At 39.7% G+C, this 27544-nt stretch overlaps 1 protein-coding gene across 3 annotated transcripts in view; it reads right to left on the reverse strand.

The window, feature by feature from the left end:
- cadm2a (cell adhesion molecule 2a) overlaps positions 1–27544 on the reverse strand; it is a 211680-nt gene that overhangs the window by 74823 nt on the left and 109313 nt on the right. The gene's annotated exons all lie outside the window — the stretch shown is intronic.

Here is a 27544-nt window from a genome sequence, read left to right on the forward strand (position 1 = left end):
AGTCGTGTCACATCATCTGGATCATACAAGGAAGCTTGTTGCGTTCTAATGAGCTTGCAAGGCCCCATAAGGATATGGGCATACTCTAGATATCATGTTTTCGATTAGTGAAGGCTGTGCTTCATTTGATTTCTCGTGGATATTTCAGACTTTATGAACATTTTACAGTTGATTATCTTGTTTTTATCAGATGCCTCTCTGGCTTCAATTTCATGTGTACCCACAGACGGTAAGGATTTGCCTCTGTGTGCTCAGGATTAGAGCCGTGCATGCACACACTGGTGCGGCATCCTATTAGGTTTTGATTGACAGCACTGTAACAGAGAGGAGAAACACACACACACACTGTAAGGAAATATTTGTATGTATTCATGCAAACTGTGAAGAAGCTTGAAAATGATTTGTGTAGAAAACTGGGCTGGTTTTGGGCCTGCTAACATGTGGTTTTTTGAGGACAAAGGAAGAGGGGGAAGGTCAGGAGTTAACATACAGTCATCCCTGTGATAATGAAGCTGAGCCACTGGGATTGGGGAACTTAAGATTTGAGGTGTTGATGATAATTTGGGCAGCCAATCACGGAGGTCTGGAAGGGAGGCGCAGATAACTCCTGTTCTTGGAAGCGAGGTATTTAGAAGGGAAGCACGCCATGTGCTCGCTCTCTTTCTCCTCTGGCTGGCTGGCTGGCTGGCTGGCTGGCTCACGTGAGTATCAGGTAAATGTGGGATCCCACAGAACTGTATGTAATTTGTACTGTATTGATTGTATTTGATTGTATTGCATTGTATATTACCATTAAAGTGGATTATTGTTTAACGGTTAATTGTATGCTCTGGATTTCCTTCATGTAAGATAACAGCTTGTTTAGGGACGCGAGGAGATTTGAGAAAGCGGACTAATTATCCACCTAATCTCCTAACAACACACACACACACACACACACACACACACACACACACACACACACACACACACACACACACACACACACACACACACACACACACACACACACACACACACACACACACACACACACACACACACACACACACACACACACACACACACACACACACACACACACACACACACACACACACACACACCTAGCCGATAATAAGCCATGCTAAGGGAGGGTTCAATTAATCATATAGGCTTTTATATAGAATAGCCATGTATCAAAACAAAAGGAAACACAACCTAACCAACAACAAGAGCGTCACCTTTGAGACTTCCTGCCGGTAAAAACACAGCAGAGAGCCAAATAAACAACACAGATTGTCTATTAGAGCGCGTGTCTGTGTATTTGCGTGTGTATCCTGAGGGAATGACTCTTATGCTTCACACACACTGCTTTGCCAAATTGATGGATCTATTGGAATGCCTCCATTGAGCCTGAAAACCTGAACAGCTCTAAGAGACAGCGCCTGAAAAAAGGATGAGAGAGGAAGAACAAAGATAATATCACTGCAGGTGGCGAGTCTGCGGGATATCAAATAATATCGTACTTTCTTTACGATTACAGATACAGAAATCACAATTCCATTTTCAACCAATATAGAACTGTTTTCCTTGTCTTGGCTGAGACATTAACAATAAACACGTTGAAATTCATTGTCAGGAATAGGGATACAAGCTGGAAGCTGGACACTCTTTGACTCTCAAATAAAAATTGTTTACATCATGTTTGTATTATAGAGCCATCAAATCCCAATGGCCAATTTTCAGTGACTGATGGAGATGATTATGTTTTTCTATTTCCATTTCACAAGTTGCCAAGGTGCAAGATAGACAGAGTGAGAAAGAGAGAGACTGATCATTTCCTGGGATCTTTAAGGTACTTTTTGACCTAACCTCTACAATGTGTGTTTAGCTGGTTATGCAACAGTCTCAATTTTACATCAACACTAATGCTTCTATATGACCTACAGTAAACCTAGGAGGCTTAAACTCTCTCCCCTCTCTCCCCCCTGCCCCCACTGGACTTGAACACTCCCACACACTCAGACACTCAAATCCAGCACCAGACACTTTTTTACGCTGGACAATCTTGCACTAATGTACATTCCCAAAGATATTGAAGTGTTATTTTGTATATATTGATTGTTGTGTTTTTTTTATCTTAATGTGTGCACATGTATAAATGTGTCTGTTGAGTGTGTATAGGATATACATATTTGTATACATATTTGTATTTTCATATTCGGATCTCTCTGTCTGTACACACAAACTGAAAGATTGACAATAAAGTTTTGATATGCCACAAAACCTGTGATCATGATCATGATGACCAGCATGCAAAAGTGAAAGTTCTTTATCTGTATTTGCTTTGATTTGCAAAAGTCTTCTGGTTGCTACCAGTGGCGTAACAAGGTTGTGATTGGCCCCGGTGCAAATATTGTTTTGGCCCCCCCCCCCCCGCCCTTCGCCCCAAAGATAAGCGCACACTGATGCGCTCACACACGCACGGACATACACAACCACTCAGAAGTAGGGTTGGGTATCGTTTGAATTTCCACGATTCTGATTCCGATTCTACTTTTCGATTCCGGTTCTTAACGGTTCTCAATTCCGATTCTTTGAGGGGCAGGGTAAAAAAATGATGCATGCTTCTTCCACCAAAATAATTACATTTATTCGAGAAACTTTTACACAGGTTAGTTTACAGTAATATTCACATTAATCAGTCTGTTTATATTAACTGCTATGTAACTGTAACCTGAGAACCACTGAAGCTACAACAGTGCAACTTTTAAAGGAAACCCCCCCCCATTTAAAAACAGTTCTTGTTGAGAAAAACAAGCATTTTAAAGCAAAATGCTTCAATGTGGTGCACTTTAAGCAGAATTACTAGAGACTAGATCTAGGGGGTACAACTCTAAAACACCCATATGAACCCATACATTTTAATAATTAAATAAGTATGTGAACATAACCAATAACCTTCCATAGCCAATAACAAATAAATGTAACCTATTTTATTTTTGTTGTACATTCATATCTTATTTTACTATTTTATTTATGCATATTTTTGTATCTCTCCAGTTTAAAACGATATGTCTGGTTTACTGTCCTATAGTATACATTGGAATGATTTCAAACCTGTTTTATCCCAATAATTATAAAGGAGTGCCTTGGAAATATGTGTTTACATAAATTGTGATCAAAACGTGTGAGACCCACTGAGATAACTTAGACTAAATTGAACTATCTAACAGTCCTTTACCTCACTGAGCTGTAGTTATCAGCTTCAGTCTGACTGGAGAGGACTCTCCCTCCACATTATTGTAGAAACATCTTCTTCTTCCGTTAGAGCAGCTAGTACCAGATGCTAATAACAACAGCGCTGGTACCGGTGCACCCTCCCTTTCTCCCTTGCTCGCTCCCACGCTCACTCGCACTTTGGCTGTGAGGTGCGGGTGCCAGATAAGCCAACATCCCCCATTTTCATCACTTACAGCGCCCATCGTACAGGGCAAATGAAAAGTGTAACCGGGATGAAAAGGGTGTTACCTTTACTTAATTATGATCAAGTAACATCAAGGCCGAAAATTAGGATGAGCACCAACGGTCAAAACATTTTTTTCCCCTCCCAGAGCTGTCAGCGCAGCGCCTCCACAGATCTGGCGCCCTAGGCGAACATCTACGCCAGTGCGACGGGCCGGCCCTGGTCCCAGGTTACGCTGTAGGAAGTGTAGTTACTGTCACTACCCGATCCGTCACCCTACCCGATCGGTACTGCGCATGTGCGAGATGGTCCGGAAGTCCGGACGGCAACCCAAGATGGACACTTGACACAGTGGCTTTTAGCAAAGCTCAAAAAGAAAAACCGAGATGAATGTAACTTTTGTTAGACAGCCATATGCCATACATGTTTGCATACATTCACAGTAAATATTTATTCAGTATGATAGCTGTCTAACAGAAGTTAAATCTATTTCTCACTTATTCTGACAATGTACTTAACCCCAAATAAAAGAACCCAATAAAAAGAGTTGTTAAATAATAGTGAAGTCACGTTGTAATAACAATAACTCGTCTCTCTCGGTTTTTCTTTTTGAGCTTTGCTAAAAGCCACTGTGTCAAGTGTCCATCTTGTGTTGCCGTCCGGACTTCCGGACCATCTCGCACATGCGCAGTACCGATCGGGTAGGGTGACGGATCGGGTAGTGACAGGTACAACGTTACATTTCCCGCCCCGCCGCAGTCCTACAGTAGGCTACGGAGAGCGGCGAGAAACATTTCCTCAGGCATCGAAAAGCGGAACCGAAATTGTGCCGTTGGAATCGAAATGTTGGAACCGGTTCTCAGTACCCAACCCTACTCAGAAGCGCCACATGTATATGCTATCAGCAACAGCCTGCCTTGGCCTCAGACCACCACAGCCTGACAACGGCACAGCAACTAAGAAGAGGATTAAACCGGTTTCCTTGATGTTTGCCTCTGGGGGATGGGCTGGTAGGCTTACATAGACAGGTTGCTATAATATAGCTTTTGATCTTGGCGCCGGGGGTCTCAATAGCGCCATAGAGTCCCCTTTCTCTTTTGAGTGCTGCTCTTGTGCTTTGGTTTGCTGTACATTATAAATGCAAGCTATTACATTTTTTATAATGCTACCGAACTTGGTGCTGCTAGCTACTGTACAGTACAGTACAGGTTGATTAAACGGTTCGCTCGTCACGCAAGGTATCACATGACATGAAAGGGAGCAAGGTCATTGGACAGACAAACAAATGAATTTAGGTTGCTTGGTTACTTTGAAGACTGCGTGAACCGGTCAATGCCATTGGGGCCCCAAAAAAAACGTCGAAAGTTACGCCACTGGTTGCTACCATAATGGTATATCCGCACAACTCATGGGGATAAGTAAGACACGGGGCACAATACCCAAAAATATATACAAAGCTACACAATACTGCTCCGACACAGGAATAGACACATACAGCAGCCGGTGAACATTTCCCACCTTGCTGCTGTTTCACTGGTCAAGAGGGAGAGGAGCCGGCAGAGAAACGGAGCAGTGCTTGTCATATCTTCAGCAACACTTCCTTCTACATGAGACTGATGGCTTGATGAAATATTCCCTCAGCAGAGTCTGACCTCACTTTACTCCTGCCTTTCATCCCTTCTGCCAAGGTAAGAGTTCCCTGTCACAACTGTGGATCTGTGATCTCTCCGAGTCAATACCCATGAAAAGAAAGACAGGTCCTGGAGACCAAAGGTGTACAAAAAAACTTTTGATATGGTTTTGCAACTATTCACTTGTAACAACGGCAGAATATACAGCATATATACTGCAATAGGGAGACAGAGAGAGAGGAAGACATAACACAAGCAGTAAAGAAAATAAAAAAATGGTTGGAGTCTTATTTACAACACTCGCTCCACTTGTATCCGAGTAATACAGTTACCAGGCAACCAACACAACATTTTGGTAAATTCTGGCAAGCTGATATTGAACAAAACGCTTTCCATTGCACTCTCTCATTCCCCCATTTGACCATGCTATGAGCATTAGTATTCCCACTTGATTACAAAATTGCCCCCTCTTACATGCTTTCAATACATCTGATTGGAGTGAATACACCAAGGATATCTAAGAAACTGGCACCTGAATTGTATCAAATAAGGCTATTGTTAATACATCGAGTCATTTTAACCTTATCATTTAATTCCTCCTTTACCAGTGTCTCATGTGCAGTAAATTGTTACCAAAAAATGTAGAATAAAGTTACAAGAAGAATACATGTTGTCCACCATTTTCTATCATGATAAGCTATTTTTTGGTGTGGAAATGTGCATTCAAGGCAATAATGTCTAGGATTATTCAATATATACTGTAAATCAGTATTTTATTATTTGAAAAAAAACGTTCTGCTTTACTTTGACATCCTATAATGTCAAAGTGTAGCAAATAGAGCAGACCCTATACAAAGAACCAACTACCACTGTATTTCTTTTAGATCCACTGGTTCATTGGACCAGTAGATTTACAGTGTGGTGGATGTTCCAATAACGGTGGCTGCTGCACCAAACTGAGCAGTACAACAGCAGCAATATAGCTGATTGTATCAAGTATAAGTTGCTATAAATTGGAATTGCTCTGCCCCCTACTGGTTAAAACACTTAATGTAGCTTGAAGTTCATTTCATGGTGTCTTGAATGTACACAATATAGTGTTTGGTGAATGCTCCATAGTTCCTTGACTTAAAAACCAGTGTTCTGTAAGTGAAAGTCCACTAATATTGAGAGAATTTGGATTTGTCCTGGAAGGAAATATGGTATAATCTGCATACATTTCATCATCACAAAACCCTGGTTTATAACTCGTTAATTTAAATAAAAATAATAGTTTTGTTCCCTATGAAGAGTAATAATTGTTCTATGAACATGAAGATTAATTCAACCCGCTTTTTAAGTATCAATCTATACCCAGCTTGAAGCTATTGGTGCATGTACGTGTGTGTATTTAAACGCACACTGTTTTTGAGACTGAAAAAAGTAAGTGACAGTATGGTGACAACAGGAAACGCTCTGACATGTAAGCAGGTGGTGCTCTATCTCCATCACCGTCAGCGGGGCGCCGTCATAAATAAACTGTGTGATAGTTCATAAAGACACCGCCTACTGTGACACACACACCTACTGACACACACTTACACATACTGTGATCATAGTATTCCCTTAGGGTATAACTCCTGGGAGGACATGTGTTCATTCCCAACATCCTTCCTGTTATCCTCTTCGCTTCCCTCCGTTTTCTGCCTTCTACTTATGTTCATTTGGGAGTTTGTCTTACCTACCTTTTCATATATTCTCTGCCTCACTTTTAACTTTATTTTTCTCTTCCCTTTCTGTTTTTCTTCCCCCTCTGGCTTACTTTTTCACAGAAGTAGATATATTCGGAGTCTGACATGCAGTGAAAAGCCTATGGAGATCGATGTGTGCAGCGTGGCTCTCTGAGCTGTCACATGGCATGATGGAGACTTTAGCTTATCTTTCGTACAGAAGCAGCTGTTTTGCAATATGTTTGATGTACTTGGAATCCAACCAATATTCCACCGGTGAGCAGATTGCTGTAAAACCGTAACACGCTCTTTGTCAACATATGACTTGGCTGTACATGGAGCCATCGACCCACTCGGGCAATAAAACACTGAGGAAAATAAACATTGTGACACATATTCATGTGACTATTTTCATTACAACAGATTCATAAGGATAAAAACAGCTCAGAATTAACATAAGCACATGTATTTAAATCACATTTCATTTAGCACAGCTTTTGCTAAGGGCTGCAATTCATCTCAGGGTAATAAAGGAGATGGTAAACAGTGTTAATAGATGGAATCAAGCTTACTTAACTCAGCTTATTGCCGCCATACTGCAAGCTTTATTAGATCTGTCTACCTTGCCCTTGTTTTCTCCCATTACAGGGAGACACACATCTGTTTGTTTTGTCATTTAATCTAGCATATTTGATTTCCACTCCTTAACACAATTACACATACATTCCCTGTCCACGGTAGACTCATCTGCTCACGCCCATGTAACATACACGTGTTCGCATGTTCAGAGGCTCACGTGTTGAAAAGCGCATACACACACACTTTTAAACATTTGTTTCATTTACGCTAAAGATGGTTCACAGCAGGAAATGTATTCCAGATTTATTTATTTTTGATGCGGAACATAGCTAAATCTGGTGAATCACCATCACTACACCATGTGTGAATGGCATGAGGCAATCTGGACCCCAGAGCTGCTTTTAGTTTTTCTATTTCCTGTTAGCAACACAACGATCAACTCACATAGTGTCTTTATAAATAAATGGAAAAACAAACATGTAGTCGAACACTGTTAACAACATGTAGGAACTCTGAGTGGTTGCTATAGTTTGAGATGGAATCGTGGGAATATGTGAAGAAGGCCTGGGATTGTTTGAGAATACTGAATGCAAATACATTTTTGTACCTCTTTGAAACACCCGTGTTGTGTTGACAATGTGGGCGTGGTCCTGAGGCAATACGCAAAGACAATAACTCAAGGGAGTCACCGTTCATTTCTTATAGTCAATGGCCTCCAGTTAAAAACAAACTGAACACACAGGGGTAGAGCACCTGACGGACTGCCTCCACTCTGGGCTTTAGTTCATTGAAGCTGCTCTTGTTTCTTTGACTAACGATTGCTTATTTAATTTTTTTTTTTTTCCTGATGTAAGCACAACTGCAATGTAATTCAATGTAATATATATTTTAAATGTCCTGAAGCAGAAGTGATGAAAAATGAAGAGGCACAAATTAATGATGAAGTGTCCAGTAAAGTGTATAAATACAACGGAAAAGGAATTATCCGACATGCCGGTTTATCAAATAGCATTAAAAAGTAACCCAAATGAAACATTGACATACTGTAGCTCATTTCTGCGATGGTTATGTTGGATGTAACATACGCTCACCAACCATCATTAATATTTAATTACAGTGGTAATTAAACTTTTGGCCGTACTATGTTTCAACTGTGAAACAGATTTTGTATGGAAATCTGCCACACAATTAGAAACACGTTTGTTTGTGGCACTGACAGATGTTCTTATTCATTAGCAAACCATTTCTAATTTGCAGCAAGTTTAGCTGAGAAAATCAAATATGTGAAATGTGTAGATTCATGAGAAAAATCATCTGTTTTCACCTTCAATTTCTTACTTAGTCTTGGCTCCAGCTCCCAAGTTGAAAGGAACCTTTCTAGTGCAGAACTGTCTTCTTTTCACACACAATCCACAGTGCATTAAGAAGAGGCTCAGTGACAGCGGCCTGCTGGTGTTAATAACAGGACATTTTGGTTCATCGCTCCTCCGTCACTTGACTTCACAGCTGTTCTATAAGAAAGGTCACAGTCTGCACGCCTTCACAAGAACACACAACACGTGTTCATTTCTCACATCAACTGCACATATTCTTGGACTTCCACACTAACACAGCACACATAGACAACACAAATAACTCAAACCCAAATTGCAAACCTCACAGAATGCACACACACGCTGCCATATATCACGTCTTCCCATGCAAGCAACAGACTTCATCAGGAACAGCTTGTGTACTGCACAGAATCCTATTCTGATTTGATCCCCACTGTACGAACGGTTTCATATATCATTTTAATTAACAGAGAATCTGCAAGACAAATGGTGAGCTTAGAACTACCAGGTTAGAAATTGACGGAGCATTGTTCGGGATATTAAACATCAAATATTTGATATGCAAGATAAAACAACCTGTGGGCTTTTAAAGACATACCCCCAAGCTGTGTTCTGGGCACACTGTCAGTAATACAAGTAATGCCAGTCTGTAATGCTGGGCAGTTACTTAACGAAAAATATATAATTTTCTCTCCATTTCTCCTTTCACACTGATGTTAGTGTTTCAAAAGCCATAAGCAGATGATTGCAAGTACAGCTTCAGTCATTTGCAATCAGACTGTCATAAGAGTATAGTGTACATTAAGTAACAAATGGCATCTGCATCACTCACATTTTGACTTATGAACTCAAATTGCAGCCATCTACCGGTTGTCAACCCTATACAGTATGTCTTATCTTAGCAATAACAATAATTGTGATATATCCATGGCAGAAAATCCCTTATTTTAACATGAAAGCAAATATAATTTCATCTCACTTGGTCTATAGGCAAGTAAATCTGCAGTGGCAGGAGATAAATACCATCTTTATTAGACAGCTGATGCCCTCTAAAATACACAGAGCCATGGCTTTGTTTCATGTTGTAAGCACACGCCTGACTAAACCCCACAGATCAGACATAAAAAGAAGAGACAACATGAAATGATGACCCTTGGGACTATATAAAAGCCTTGTGTTTTTGCATACACTTTTCAGCTTAACACTTCATATTTTACTTTTCCATTTGGCACTTGATGAATTCTTGATGAGTATGTTCTTAAAAACTAACAAGACATGAGCATCCAACTCATCTCATTAATCCTTTCAAGACACCCTCTGGACTGTAACTATGGCAGCGCTCTATCGCAGAAATAATAAATCTTCAATCCACTCTTATCATTTTACTGTGGGTAATGTATGCACCGTGTTTTATCCATCACAGTGCAGAAGATGATGGTATAAAAGAGAGAGGCGAAGAACAATAAGGATCAGACACGAGAAAAGAAGATAAAAGACTAGTGTAGGTTTGACTACGGTCATCTCATAAAAACTGCCCTTTTACCGCCAAAAACTAATTCAGGCAAGTGAGTGCGCTCACACACTAACACACACTCCGAACACACACACACTCCGAACACACACACACACACACACACACACACACACACACACACACACACACACACCACACACACACACACACACACACACACACACACACACACACACACACACACACACACACACACACACACACACACACACACACACACACACACACACACACACACACACACACACACACACACACACACAACATTTTGCCATTTAAAGCCTTAAAGAAATTCCCCCTGCACTCCAGAAGCACATTTCAATTTCCACAAAACACCCCGGGGATATCGAACTCATGAATCTCCCCAACAAGAAAAGTCAAACAGGAATTGCTATAGGATGATGGACACACACAAAAACATACACATGCACTCATGTACGTACGGATACCCCCCCACACACAGACACCCACACCCACACCCACGCACACGCACACGCACACGCACACTGTCAACCAGGTATTGCCGTCGGATGATGGACAGTCCGGGTTTGGCCTATAACTCAGCAGATGCTTTTTGTTTCCACTGCTTCTTCAAATGAATAGTTTAGAAGGTGAAGTTATATTGTGATAGATGCCTCGGGGGTAACAAATGGCTTCCTCCAGACAAAGCTTTGAAGTGGGTGTGTATACCTGGTCACCAACCAGTAATCTGAAGCCATTTGTCACAGGGTGGAGGGACAGGACATTTCTATGATAAACTTCCAAGTAAAAGGGTTTCGTTTTCCCCCTATTTTTTTCTTGTAGAGGTCAAAGGATAGGATAGATAGGAAATAAAACAATGCTTTATTCAGCATTATGGATTTTTTTTTGCATTCAAACACAAGGATACAGGGTTTCCTATCTCGACATTAGACGTTATATTTTGTGGCTGTATCCTTACTGTTCGTCTCTGTCATTGTGTTGAGGATGGGAGCTTTTATCCTCCGCTGAGAGGAACACATAACGTCTGAAAAATGCCTCCTCCCCCTTGATACTGAGACTTTGATCAAAAATGTGTCATAGCATTTTGCTCGGGCTGAGTTATTCAAAGGTCAGTGAACAAAGGCATGTTTGTGCTGTGTTGCATTACAAAGGCTAGAATGATGGTAAATTGGCAAAGTGTTCACTGTGTCTCTGTAGGGAGCTGACCGCTGAGCCTCAACCTCAAGGGACCATTTGGCATCAAACGGTGCAAGCTCCCTGTGATTCTTACTGCCTCAGTCATCGCCAGGCTGTTACCTCGTATTTTTGAACCGTCACCTTTATATTCCATTATATTTAGGGCTTTGTGTGCGTCTGTGGATATCCAGCAGGTTGAAAAGATAATAGACTTCTGACTGTAGGGACTGAAAGCTCGGGACCTGCGCACCCCTAATGAATGTTGTATGCATGTCTTGTGTGTGTGTTAGGATTTTTAATTTTCATCCATTAAGAAGCACAAGACTCCCTGCCCCCAGGGCATCAAGGCCACAGCCTGTCTCAGTAGGCAGCATCTCACAGGAGACCGCAGATATGAAGGATAAAGGGAATAAGAAAGGGCTCAAAGATACATGTGGATTCATCACCCTTTCAAGCCCATGACTGTAGCTATATCTCGTTTGTCTTGCATTGTACTCTCTTTGTATAACCCTCATAGGGAGGAGAGGAGCAGTAGCTTTCTACATTAATGGGCTTTTCAGTGAAAAACAATCAACAATACACTACAGTACAGTATGTGCTGTTCTATGAAAAGGGTGGGTTGGTGGAGGAAATGAGATAAAAGCAAGTAGGAGAGTGGAAGGAAAGACAAGTAGGGGGAAGAGAAAGGGTAACGTAAAATGGCTAACCTTGCATCTTTTCATCTCACAGTATAAATGCACTTAATTGGATTTACTGGATCAGACTCATGCTCTCAAGACACTTTAAGATGTCCACTATACGCATATATACACATACTTGTAGGTACTGTCGCCAAGACACTAATGCCAGGAAAACAATGCTGCCAACGTTTTCTTTCCTGCTGCCGAAAAAAAAAAAAAAAAAAAAACGATCACGGCATTCTTGTCTCCCTCTCGCATGTCTTTTCACAATTTTTCATTTGGTTAACTTTAGTTTCAAATGCTGTGCCCTTCTGTTCTTTTTCGGTTTTGTAAATTAATGACACCTTTTGTTGCCTCTTGTATGTTAAATGTGTACATTTGTATGCATGATATAGTGAATAAAGGGGAGAAATAAACAAGAAACACCCTGCGTGTTTGGTTGTGGCCTGTGTATGTGTTTAGGCAATTATTCCACTTCAAAAGCTTCCATTATTCATACTGTGTTTCTTAAGAAAGATCAAGCACATGTGTGGGTGTTGTGGATTCACATAAATAACACAAATTCACAAAATGTACCAACACACACCCTATGGGGAAGAAGTAGGGTTTCTAATGAAGCTGTGGTGAGGTGAGCATCGCTGCAACGCACACGTCTCCCATGGGAATGAAACCGGCTCCAGCTAACCTGGTCAGCCAGGCCGCCTACAAGGATCCTCTGCTCTGATATGTTGAGTATCCACTACATATAACTTCAAACAATCTTAGAATTTATATTTCATGTTTATAGTCTTCCCTTCCACATTAATACAATAGAATCTTTTTTACCCATCCATCAATCTGGCATTTATAAATGTGCTGCAAGTAAAACCTCTATAATCAGTACAGGATATTCTCCTGTCACACTCTAATGCTATTTCAAAAAGGGTGTTATTCTGCAGGGAAAGCTGTCACAATTACACACATTTCCACACAAGTGTAGGGTTATGATTCATTCAAGTGACAAATGTGTCCAGCCAAATAAATATATTAATTGTTTACACATTCTGCATATTTAATCAACGGCATTTACCTGTCTATCAATCTGGTGAAAGCCTGTTGCATTTCGTAGCAGCAGTTTGGTTCAAATTGAGACAATAATATGATATCATTAAGCTTTGTATTGACCATTGTTTGTGAAGACACTGCAAGTCTTGAAGGCAAATATGCTGAAAACTCTTCATCAAAGATAGAATAAAACATAACCAGGCTTTTGTAATAGAAACACATTTTACAAATAGGCAAAATAAAGACTAATACATGTCAACACCAATAAATAACGCACAAATAACAATACCCAAGCACTGACACACCTCGCCTCAATAGTTACCTTTCACCCAAAGCTGGGAGACATGAATCCATTCCATTTCATGCCTCAGCGTATATTTACAGAGGAACAAAAGGAAAAGCGTGTCCAATTACCAAAGACAAATTTGAACTCATCTGGGTCATTTTGAAGAAATTCAACTGGAACTAATTTCTTCCAAGTGTTACAATTGAACTAATACATAAATAAAAAGGTGACTTGTTTGCCCCCCTCCACCCCCCATCCAATTCAAGTTGACCTCAACATGCTCCTATTAAAAGCTATCCACAGGAACGCGCCCATGGGAGCTGTGTAAAGACTGAGGGGAGGGTAAGGGTGGACGGTTGGACTCGGTGTTTCTAAGCCTCTGCAGGAGAATCTACATCGCCCAGCATTTTATTACTAATGCTATCAAAAAACCTTTCTATTCCTGTCATTGTTAAACCCCCTACCACGTTTACTGTCTATCCCAGCTTTCATTTAAACCAACGATCTCTCTCTCCCTGTCTTTCTCACCCATTACAAAGGTGTAAATTGGACACAGATAATTGAACATTACTATCCTGGGAGGTAGCTGGCGCCATCTGTTATTTGTCCGCCCCCAACATCACAGTGCAGCACACAATGCGCCCAAACATCCCATTGCACCATGCTGCACATTTGTGTGGGCATGCACGTGTTGCTGTGTCTTGGGGGAGAGACTTACATTATCTTTCATTTCCTAGACCCCTGAATACACTGAGTATGTGTTCTGGCCACTTTTGTTTAGCAGAGTAATGTAGAAATATAACTGTACATTACTTTATTAATAATCCATCAGTATCATAGATAAGTAGGAATCCTCCCACACAAACAGGTGCTTGGGAAGAGAAAAGGACACGATTTATATTTTATCAGACATATGAGTTTCTTTATTTAAGTTTTACAGTAAATGTAGTTATTAATTTAACTTCAAGTGATATCATAAGGTTATACAAATAAATAACATTTCAACCGTCACTCCTTTAGCCTCAAATGATTAAAGTCTGGAAAAGAAAAATACTTGTTAAGAGTTTTAGCAATGATTAAAATCTTATAAACAAACCAACTGTCTTTATAGCTGCACCTTTGGCTGGAACTTGCTATAAGTCAGACACTAATTGCGCTCCACTTGCTGGTATTGTTCATTGGTGGTAGACGGTTTATATAAATACAGAGCATCCTCTACATTCCATAAGATTTTCAACACAAAACCCAATTATTGGCGGGCTAGATTATGATTAGGTTATCCACACAAATAATGAGGACAATTGTGAATTTCTGAAAAGCCTTAATGGTCCTCTCCTTCCCTTTCTCTCTAACACACATGGCTGATTAGCAGTTGCAATTTTGTCTTGGCTATGCGCTAAATGAAAGCAGCAACATTACCATCTCAAAGATGCTCTCCTCGCCCAGTTAATGGTCAGGACACAATGGCTGCTCAAACTCTTGATGGAACATTGAAGGAGTATGCCATTTGGCTTCATGCCCGCTTCATGCGCGTGTGTGCATGTGAATGTGTGGGTGCGAGAGGCAGACAGACAGAGACATCCTGTATCCTGTAGGTGTGGACTCCTACAGACCTCTCAATGGGAGCAATAATGTCAAGGAGCTCCAATGTCATATCCATCAGAGCCGGCTTTCTGTCAGGGCCAGACAAAGGTGTTGACACCTCAACACCACACTGTGAGTGAGGAGGCCATTCAGACGTCAGCTAGCTGACACATAGCCATGCTCTCATAGATGGGTGGTATCTGCTGATTGTCAGTTGGTAACTCAGGAAAAAGGCCACTGCATATATAAAGCTCAAGAGAAGCAATCCCCTGAGATTTAATGAATGAATATGTTTTCATCCTCTGAGGCAAGTATTCAGTTGGTACAATCACACCTGTCAACTTTGGCAAATCAGCACTTATGGAAATCAGGTGGCTATCGCTGCAGTGCCCCGGTCATCAGGAGACACATTGAGATTGCTCAGTCAGGTGTGAGACTGTCAGACCTCACCACTGCAGTACGTAATAAAAGTTATATCGGGTGTATTGTTGAGAGAATTTAAGTGCGAAGCTTCACACCTCACCTGAAATATTTGACACTTACGAGTCTGCTATGCGTTATAAAAAACAAAGACATACTGAATCTCAACAGAAATGCATCAGGGAACTGAGTTTGCACCCATTTGCTTCATCATTATTTATGAAAAATCAAGATCTCCCCGAACTTGTTAAAATGCACAACAGCACAACAGCCGAATGGTGCTGGGCAGACTGGCTTTAACTCACACTTTTAGAAAAGCTGTAATGTCAATTGAATCACCATTTATTACTGGTGACTCAGCCAAAGATCAGGAACATGTAATCGTCTGCATGCACATTGCACCTGTATGGCCATGGTCAATGAACAATATCATTAATGTCATCTATGTTTTTGAATTGACAAAGGTTGACTTCATTATTTTCACAAGGTTGATTGGTCGAAGAGAGGGAGGAAATAAAAGGGGGGTTTGTTTTTTCATCATAGGGGTTTGGAATCTAGGAAAGTCTTGGGCTCCTTTCAATTACGGAAAGACAAATAAACTGAGTTGGTCCGGACAAACTGGCACCAGAGACGAAAGACAAGATGACCTCTGATGCTCACCTATCTTTGAAAAACAAAAAGACACTTAATATAGTCGAGTTCTTTGTTGAAGGATTCACTCAACATTACATTTACAGTAATGAGTCGGCTGGCTTCCCTCACTCGCATATATTTAGTATCCTTCTAATCACAGAAAAATGCAGCCCTGGCCCCTGACTGATTCATTAAGATTTGGTCTATTAGTTCCCATGGATAACTTGTTCCTGACATCTTTCCACTGACATGTACAAACTATATATGTACTCATGGACTAACAGACTAATGATTGGATGATAATATAAAGGCATTATTACCAAAAGCAAAGAACTGAAACATCAAAGTGCAGCCATGCAACACGACAACCAAAATGTCCAAAATGGGCTCCTCCAATTTGCATTTTCACACATTATTCAGAGCTCGTAGGTAAAGTACAATGATCAGAAAGCGGTACAATTGTATTTATGTTTGACAGAAAAACATTGCACTTTAAGGTATAAAGATCCCCATATATCAGATGGACCACAACGACCATAAAGAAATATAGTTTTGGGTCTCATCGGGAAACCAGTAAAAGTTACATCCCAATGAGCTTTTCAGACATCTCTCTCAGGTGGGTTGTGAAGGTGGAGGACAATCAAATTGTGGAATTGTATCTTAAAGACATAAAAGTGGAGGAAACATGATTGTTTTTTAACCTTCCTGTAACTTGTTATGACAATCCCTCAGACTAGAAGTGTTAGGTAATCATGAAACACAAGCCCCACAGCATAAATAAAGGACACATTATAAAAACAAAAGTAACATTGAATGAGTCTCTTTCTTCTTGATTCAAACGAGTTCTTGTTTTAATTTCTTTACCACAATATCAAGCTTGGCAGCTTTTTTAGCTGGCTGACTCTTCTGCTTGCACAGAGTGAGGACAGACCACTGAATATCTCAAACATTTGAAGTTTTGTGGAACTTTCTCTTAACCAGATGAGGTTCCCCAGGGCTCTTCCCTGGGACCCATGCTACTTTTCCTCCACATGAAATTCATTCATTGCGTCATGTCTCCTCAAAATTCTCTCTCACTGCTATTCCAACCACAGTCCATTTTCTGACACTCAGGTTGAGTCTTTGGCTTTTCTCACTGACATATATTTAATTTATATGCCATCCACCAAAAGATCAACTTTAACAAGACTGTGCCGCACCTTTTCACTGCCAAATACAATCTGCTCACTATTGACCCCGAAGCAAACTACCGCACATCGACAGACTCCAAAACAACTATTGTTGTGCTCTCCAAGACGTCAGCAGCCACACATAGGTACACTGACTGCTCTTGTTATTTGTATTCCACCTAAAAGTGCAACTACCCTTAAAGGCTCTTGAAGTAATTTCTTCAGCTCCAACAGTGCCTCCAACGCAATTTCTGTCTTTCATCGTAAAAGAAAATGAATGTTTTCAAAAAACATGTCATCCCACCCCCATTTGAATCATGTTCTCCAATATATTATTTCCCTGGTTCCTCATATTCTTTGATTTACTTCAACCTGCACAGTTTCCAAATGTATTCACAGAGTATCTTCCTTATTGGGTCTTTTTAATTAAATACTTATGTATTTTTCTTGATTCTTGTAGACTTCATCATGTTCGAAACTAGAATTCTAATGTATTACAATGGAATTATTTACTTTGTAGGTGCAAATATTCAATTTGCATATTAATTTGATAGCTGATGCTGAATATCAAATTACAGTGGATTTTGTGCAGATTTCTTAATTGAATTGCAAATAGAATTTTTTCTTAGGTAAATGTACACTTAAGATGTCTATATGGATCACTGATTAATATAAACCTTTTAACAGCAGCAGGCTAAATAAATAAATGCATACATATATATATATATAATATAAATGTCACGCAGTAAAAAACATAGCAATGTTTACATTTATTACAAAAATAAATGTAGAAAAGGTTACTTTTGCTATCTGTAGCTCACGGCCACCTCTGAATCTGCCATTACATTTGAATGGACATCTTCTTGTCTTTATTATCAACAGTCGTGCCTAAGTTCAAAAACAAAATCTTGCTCCTGTTTTTAATTTGACCTCCCCTATTTTTTGTTCCCATCATTTCAGGTCGATAACAACGATCACTCCTTGCAGGCTTTCTTCATACATTTCTGGAAGTTTTAGGCTTTTTTGGGTATCCTGATATTATCCAATAACGATGCTCTACCTGCTGAAGGGAGGAAATCAGCCTCTCCCTTACAATGTATTGAAATGATCATAGTTGGATTACAAGTCTAATTGTGTGAGAAACACTAATTTCAGCACAAACGACAGACGTCTTTGTCAAATAACAATGATATAGATCTGAAACACACAGAGAGTCTTACAACTACAACTTCATCCTCTTACATTTGAACATATAAGCAGTGAATCTCCATAAGACAATTACAATACTTGTGAAGGCTTGTGTTTTAAGCAAAATCACAAGCAGTCTTGATTATTATTATTTTCACTAGCAGCTGTTAAAACATATGTGATGAAAATACAGGACGATTAAACTCCCTTTAATATCGGTTATGATTGTTGCGGTTCAATGAGACTCAGTTGAGCGTAACACATTTTCCGACCTGAGAGAGATAAGCTAGAGAAACTGATGTTTTGAAGTTGGTCTTAATAAAAGGGAAATAGGCAGACTGTGTTTAGTCTGGTTAAATGTCATTTTCCTGCACTCCACTAACATTTCGTGGAAATGGCCAAATTACTTTATAATACCAAGTGAACAAAGGGCAGCACAAATTGCATATGTAGTCAATCTCAGACTTAATGAGCTGTGGAAAAGAAACATGACAAACGTTTTTGACATTTCTTTCATGGTGCAACACACTGAAAGCAGGGGGCAAAGTGAGAATATTCAGCAGACAATTAATAATGTGTTCAGCATGTTTCCAATGAATAATACATTGCACAGTATGATTTTAACGATCTACTGCTTACCAACTATGGGATAAAACATACCTTTGCAGTATTCTAATTTAAAACATTGAAACTTCCTGTTCACTGCTGGTTTTATATTTCTAACATAAAAAAAATGAAATCAGAAATATAAGAAGAACTTTAATGCCAGAAACAATTATTATTATTATTGAATTCACTAACATTTTGCCAGCAGCAGACAATCGGATTTAACCGTTAATTGATAGGATAATATTTCCCCTCTTAAAGTAACTTAAACGAAGGCAACTTCAGAGAAATCAATTACACACAGATAATGTATTTCTTCTTTCTCAGTATACTTCTCTTAGTGTACACCCTGAGGGATACATGTATCACCAAATGAAATAACCAGACATGTAGCTACTAGCTGAGCATGGCTTCATTTGGTTTGCTCCTTTATCTAGAGGTCTATACGAAGGTGAAATTAAACTGGTTTTGTTTTGTTTGGATAAACTCTGTGTTGTTTATTTATTTGTGGCTTTCACATTTCTCAGGGAGACCAAAGTCATCAACAACTCTTGTGGTTCTCTGGCTCTGAACAAATAGGCTGCCTGTGGAATGGCACACAGTGACTGTCTGACATGCATTTATATTGCTGTTGTCCTGAAAGAAGGACAACTGGAGGCCATGATCAAATATCTTCCCTGTTTTAAAAGGATGCGGCAACATCCTACATCAGCACACTTCCACTTAGACCCGCCTGTTAGTCTCACTCGGCTGCTCTTTCCTCCCCTAGGAGAACCACCGTAAGACAAGATATTTCTTTTGTGGAAAACACACGTGCCAGGGCAGCCATGCATGCCGAATGCAAGCACATGCACAGAAATGTGGACAGGCTTTAAAAAAAGGAAAGACAATCATGATCCCTCAACCCATTTCAATCAAACTGACAATGTTTTGTGGCGTGTCGTGTCAAATCTTGGTAAAATGTGATAACACACACATATGTCGTACAGTGAGAGGTCGATGTGGGTGAACATGTCAGGTAAGCACTAAGCTTTGCAAAACAGACAAGGTAGGATTTGTTAAGATGGCTCATTCGGCAAATGTCTAAAATAAATCAGACTGAACAGCTTTCAGTTTGTGTTTTTGACTGCTGGTTAGCTGTACTGATTTGTGTGAGTTACTGGCCTGAGATAATGCAGACCGCATGAGACAATACAAAAACCAACCCCAAACAATCCAGTGGTTTTGTATCTGTTGGTCTAAGGCGGGATCGTCTGGCGCATGCATTGTAAATGCAGAAGAAAATCCTGCCTCTGAGTTGTATTGATTCCGGTGTTCTGGTGCGCTGTGTGGTTGCATTGGTGTGTGTGTTTGTCTGGAAATGTGATTGTTTATATTGTTGTGTGTGTATGTGCCCTCTGCATCGATCCCCCACTTTGTTCTAATTATCAGTCGGGGTATGGGGCCCAATACTGCTATTCACACAAGCGTTAGGGCAACACAGGCAACCACATCTGAGAGTGGAGGCAACCTGTTAAACCCCTGTTTTTTTTTTTCACGACACTGTGTCTCAGGGGATCTTAATATTTAAGAACCTATTAATGTGTTATACCAGATTAACGGGAATAATCTCAGCTAATTGACGATACAAACCATTTTTACCAAAACAAAACACAAGTCTCATAAGAAGCATCTAAATTACCCAGTAGCGAAAAATGCCAATAACGGACATTGGCACAGAACTCAAGACAAAAGTACCCTTATTAAGCGTCTTTGGGTATTATAAAAGCGCTATATAAATCCAATTTATTATTATTATTATTATTACTTATCGTAGCTGCACATACAAGATATCCGATTAAAACTGAGGTTCCACAGATTATGTAGGTATATAGTATCATCACTGAGTGATCCGAACTCGCGACAGGGGAAGCAAACACAGACATCATAACACGTACCTTTACGGAGCTTCTAGGGAGATCGTCTCACCGTAGCTGTGAATCTGATCAAAAGACGTGTGCAATGGCATTAAAACGAGAAAAAACGCGGCTGAATCGGTTAATCCATAGGTTTTTAACGTCTCTGTATAAAAAAATTATTTCATTTATAATCCATAATTACATTTTTATGTAAAAATCTCAGAGCAAAAGTTAGCTGCTAATGGTAGCCACCAGAGTGGCTGCTGCTTCCGGTCTTGGCTATGCGGCAATCTAACACACACACCCAAATGGCCCCAGAAGAGGTTTTATTAGTCTAAAAAGGTCAAATATCACTTGTTTTGCATCAATCTTGATACAGAGTACTTATTATATGTTGTACTTTGGATTCCTAAAGCTTTTAGTCTACTAACCCATCATCCAAGGTTAGTTTTCACTATAAGTACAACATATATTTTTTGGACGGACACTATAATTTACAATTTTTTACCATGTTCAATCTGAATTTTCTTTAAAATAAAAAAGATCTATATTTATTCTGACTTTTCTACATCCAACTCACAGGTTTATCATTACTTTGAGAAAAAAGATTATTAATTTAACCCTGGTAGAAGGGAAGATATGGTCATTTGTTCTGGGAATGTCATTTTCGAGCCTGAAACCTGAAAAACAGGCTCAGGGTTTAACAGTAGGAGGAGCAGGAGGAAGAGGCAAAAGATGCAGAGTTGAAGGAAAGAACATAATATGATGCAATAAATACAAATATATTTCCAAGATTTAATTACATGTTCCATGTGCAACTTCTACATATGAATCCCAAATTCATTCATGTACTGTAAAATGTTTCACAAAAGAAATTCGACCAATATATTGTGACACAGATGAACGAAACAAACGCTTCTAATTAATTGTAAATGTCTTAAAACTGACCGATAACTTCAGATATTATTGCCAGGTCATTGGGTAATGTCACATGACATAATTGAAAGGCTTTGTTATAGCATCATGATGAGGCATTCACAGTTCTTTATTTTTTTTAAAACAGCGTTTTTAGTGTTAAAGTTCTCACAGTTATTTGCTAAGAGAGAATTTAGAGGCTGGAACTCTGCCTGTACTTTTCAAAAGAACACCAATTATTCATAATGCGACACAACTGAGATGTTCTTATAGTCACTTATGTATTCAAGCTACAAGGCATTAGTTATTAATGCTTCTGTGCTTGTACACATGCTGACTGGCCTTTCTCTGGGTTTCAAACGGACACCCACAGTGTGGATTAAAAGATTTAGTGCCGTTACGGATTGATTTTCTTATTCTTACTCTACACACACTTCTCTCTGTATATTTGTGAGTGTTCATAAGTGCCATGCAGCTCCTCAGTAATCAATTGTAACCCATAAACCCTGGGTTGGAGGTCGTCATCATGGACATAAAGAACAGCTGCTATTGATCCCCCTTTCTAGTTTGGAACAACATGCGGAGATAACATTAAGATAACATTAAATCATCATTGCAAGCTCTCATTTGGTGGCCAGTATTAAGTATCGTGACAAACATAAAGAGAGGGGTGTGGGAAAACAGAGAAACATAACACTAAGAAAAGGGACAATGAGATGCATTTGTGTCAATTTGTGATAGTGTGTTTGTGTGTTTGTTAGTGGGGATGAGAAACTCTCTTGCGGTTTGAGACACATTGTTTGATTCCACTGATTCCACAGTAAGAGTCGCCAGGGGCTTGTTGCCAAGGTTCAGCCAATTGAATTAGGGATTTGCTGTTCCCTCCTCAGTCCAACCCTCCAGACCATTTCCTGTTTCGAGGGATCCCTGAGGACCTTTCCTCTCCATTCAGCTGTAGACTGTAATTGTATTTAGGATGCCTGTTCAGAGCCCAATGGAATACACCACGAGGAGGGAAAGACAAAAAGAGATGGAAAGAGAGTTGAAAGGAGACCAAACATGACAGTGGAAATAAATAAGAAGAAAAGGAATGACAAAGGGAGAACATACTTGAAGATGGATGTCTATAGAGGGTAGGGGTGGTGGCATAGGTGGAGAGATATACAGACTCTAACCATCAAAATGGAACACAAGGTCATTGTTCTCATTAGGTTTCCAAGCCTGAGTGACCTAGGCTGGTTGGAGACAGTTTGGTGTAAGTACTGCAGTACCCATGCTATAAAGCAGGAACCTAATAGGCTATTATATCCAAAGACATTAGGGTGGTAGCAAAATTATTTTCCTTCACCCTCCACCCAATTTAGAACCAGCCGTGGTATTATGTCTCATAGTAACTATCAAGTCCACTGCATTAAAAAATATCCCTGAGTATGCCATTAGAACACATGCCTTCTCACATCCATGTATTACATTACAATCAAACCAGCCATTTTAATCACTTATTTACCCCACCTGTCTCCAGTCCGTCTGAAAGTTTGTACTAAAGAACTGTGTTAATAAATCCGAGTGCGACTTCATTTACAACATGGACATAATTATCAATATACATTTTAATGGGAATGCATTCCTAACATTCACATAACAGCAGGTGTAATGCATAATGCGCCCTCTGACAAAAAAGGTTGAGGTGAGGCGATTCAAATATCACCTCACCTGCTATTAGGTATTTTTGTTTTGGACCCCCTGAAGGTCTTTCTGCAATAGCCTCCCACTGGTGGCCCCTCTGAACACAAAAGCTCGATGCAATAGCATGAACCGTTTCGCAATTAAATGTAAGTCATTACAATGGAACTTGAAGTCCCGTCAATCACGCTATTGTAAGGTGTTTATTGTGCTGCACTATAATGCCATTTTACATACTCCACATCCATCTGACAGCATAATGGGGCCTATATGCAAGCATGTCGTTCAAAGCATAATACACTTTTGTTGCTTTAAGTACAAGCACAAATGAGAGCAATGACAACTGCAATCAGGGGCTTACTATACTGTACACGGGAGGCGTGTGGCGTAGTGGATAGAGCCTTGGTGTTCGGATCAGGGGGTCACAGGTTCAAACCCCACTGCAGTCAGCATAATGTTGTGTCCCTGAGACACTTCACCCCAAATTGCTCCTGTGGGGATCGCCCACAGTATTGAGTATGTAAGTCGCTTTGGATAAAAGCGTCTAACAAGTAACATGTAATGTAATTTAATCTCACAAGGGGAGGTCAACCTTGTGATTTTCCACAAGGCAAACGCAACAGGCTTTAGCTTGAAACAGAATTAATATGAAGTGGTCAATTAGAGAAACATTTACATTATTTAAATCAATTTAAACAGAAATATATTTGCCTATTTTATTAACACATAATTAAAGTATGCCTTTCCATGGTTTAGTAAAATACATGATTGATCCATATCTGGCCAGGCTCATACCACCAAATATCTCCCTATAAAATACTCAAGTAAAATGGAAATTAAATCTATTTGTACATGTATGTAGACGGTTTCAAAAGTGAAAAAGATAAGAAAGAAACTGTTAGTCTCTTAGTTTGAGCAGCAATAATCATGTTCACTATGTTGTTGTACATCAGATAATTCTCTCTCGCACCTCAATGCTGTCTACTCCTGTGTGAGTGACACATCCCCCAGACAATGAAGCCGAGTGTGTTTTGGTTGGAGCACATTGTTCAGCTCTGACTCAGACTGTCACCTCCCAGCTACATCAGGAGTGGAGATTCAGCTTGACAAGCAAAGTGACAGTAGTTCACACTTGCACGAATTAAATATTCAAAACTCAGTGTGCTTGTAGCTTTCAACACAATCAAGTATTGTATCACCATCACACACTTGTTCACACTGAAATTGAACATTTGCATGTGTGTGTTCCACTGTGGTTTCATCCCATGGCCGACATCCAATGGGACCACAAAGCTATCTTTGGTGTTGCCCAACAGTTTTGTCTGACATGTGTTGGTCAGCGTCTGTCCTTCTGTTGCACCGCTTGGATCAAAGGGGGAGGCTGCTCCTCCCATCTGTGTCACATTTAATTTATCGCAGCCACGACAGGCCTTGCTTGACATGATGGCGAGGGCGTGACACAGATACACATGTCTGCCCACGAGTGAACACACACACAGCGGAAAGACAATAGGAGATGATAGAAAGCGGATTCAGGTAAATTGATGATTAGCAAAGAAAAAATGATCGGGCTGCATCAACCAAAGGTGACAACATATGGCATATTCCTCTTCTTCCCCCATTCCTCTGATTCTTTCTCTCTCGACTAAAGACGAGAGCCCTCCTTGGTGTTGCTTTGATGACCAGGTGCCAGGCAGGTGGTGTGGAGTGACAGGAGGTAGCTCTGCATGTGTGTTCATGTTTGTTTGTGTGACCGTATGTGTGTGTGGGGGCGATAGAGGCAAATCCATGCCCACAGTAATGAGGGAGATGCCAACTGCTCTTCCATCTGGCATTGAGAAAACTTTCTCTTTCTCTCTCACCCCCTACACTTCTCATCATCTGTTGATTTGCTTCTACTTCAGCATCATCCGTTTTGACATTTTCGGATGATGTAAACACTCGACTACCCACACACACTTCATCCTAGCCCAACACTTTAGACCTGAGAAATTCAAGCTACACCTCCTACTGAATTTGAAATTGGTACACCGGCTACTTACTAACAGAGCCAATTGGCAATATCATCTGGTTACAAAATATATGTCCCTAAATGTACTGTACTGTTGGCGGGCTTGGGAATTTGTTTTGTATGCCTTCGCCAATTTTTTTGTGTTGGTTCCCTGAAGCAAACTGAAGGCTGGTTCATCACTATGCATGCTGATGCATTGGGATTACAGTTCATTTTTTTTTTTAATTGTATACCAACAACTAAAACCAAACCACAGAAACTTTAGAATTGTTAGTTCAAATCTACGATTTTCCCAGTTTACACAGTACACAACCTAAAGGGAGTGTACAAGGCTTTGGACACACAGCCACCAGAGTAACATGAATGTAAGCCTTAGAATTAGGGGTGTCAAAATATACCAGTATTGACATTACTATGAAATAAAATATTAATATTATGTTTATAATAGAAATATGGTAATATTGGGTAAATAACACCGGGGACAAAACATATATATGCTTTTGTATAGCATTGATTTTGAACAGGAAATCTCTTCGCCTCGATAAAATTAATAATGTAATAAACAAAAAGTAAACAAAACTCACAATAAACAAAGTTAACCAAAAAAAAATGACTGACTGTTACGGCTGTTTCGCAGGTTAGAGACACAGAATATGAATGGCTGAAGTATATGATTATATTTCATTGCATATACCTTAACAGCATCATGTTATACGTGTATAAGAGATTAAAGAGCTTGTGCTCTAAAATGTGTCCTTGTGCACATGATGCAGCACTTGGCATTGGTGATAAATCTTCGAAAAATGGCTCAAAGGTCAGGAATCCGTCATGTTCAGTAATGAATACGTACCATTCAACCAGTGGCGGAGCTGGGGGGTGGCTGGGAGTGGCCGTGGCTACCCCCAGCTGAATCCTAGCCACCCTATTGGCCACCCCAAACACGGGGGCCCAAACAATTTTAGAACATTAAGAAAAATGTTTAAGTAACCTTTCATCATTCATCAATAATTAACATTAATATAACATTGTATTGATAATGTACTCACTAAACTTACAATTCATTTAACTTATTTTCTTCCAAAAGTTATATATCCAAAGTCTCTGTACACCCCCCTCTATTTACATGTAATGGTTTGGTCCCGCCTCCGCCTCCAACAGCACTTTCTAGCAGAGAGTGAGAGCATGTGAGGAGCAGGGATGCTAGTACTTACCTGTGTGCCATGTCTCAACCACTCACAAAGTCAGGCTTTCAAAAAGAAAAGAAAGGAGAGAAAGAAAAGAGAGAGGGACTAAAGGACGACAGTATGTCACCCAGTATTTCAAGAGAAAAGGTGGGTGTGGTCCATGAGTGGTGGAAATTAGTCTGTTAGCTAAGCGTAGTCCATTGTAAATAATAATTGTTATGTTGTTTTTTTTACTAAGCTGACATTAAGTACTGTTAATGTCTATATAGAAAATGCAGAGGTTTTTAATTTCACTTTGAAGGAGGTGAGCAGCATTGTGTTTAATTACATGCCACTTAACATATCTGAAGGGAGACTGGAATACAATATATCAAAACAAAAAGCTAACATCTCATTTCAATCATACATTTCAAACAGAGTATTTTCCACATATTTAAGTTATATTTATTTGGATTGATGCATTCTTGTTGGATTCGTGTTCCATTCAAAAATGTTATTATTAAAAAGGCATTTACACCATGAAAGATGACTATTGAGATCTATTGTCAGGAATGTTGTATGGCCAGAGGGCAGGACCTATACACACATTTCCTACCCAATAGCATTGTGAGGCTGAACAAAAGGACCTTTTGACTATGTAAATGTAGTCTTTTAAAAAAAAAAAAAAACATTTACTGACTTTTTTAGGATAGCTTAAAGTAATGTTGTAAAATTACAACCGGGGGCCTTACAGGGTTAAGGGCTATTGTTTATTGTTATTTACTTTAAGATGTTTATTCTTAACCAATAATTGAATTTAAAAACTCTTATTTAAATGATGTGTGTGTGTCTCTGTATTCCTGATGATACA

This window comes from Pseudochaenichthys georgianus, chromosome 14 (assembly GCF_902827115.2).
Source record: "Pseudochaenichthys georgianus chromosome 14, fPseGeo1.2, whole genome shotgun sequence".
NCBI classification, from domain to species: domain Eukaryota; kingdom Metazoa; phylum Chordata; class Actinopteri; order Perciformes; family Channichthyidae; genus Pseudochaenichthys; species Pseudochaenichthys georgianus.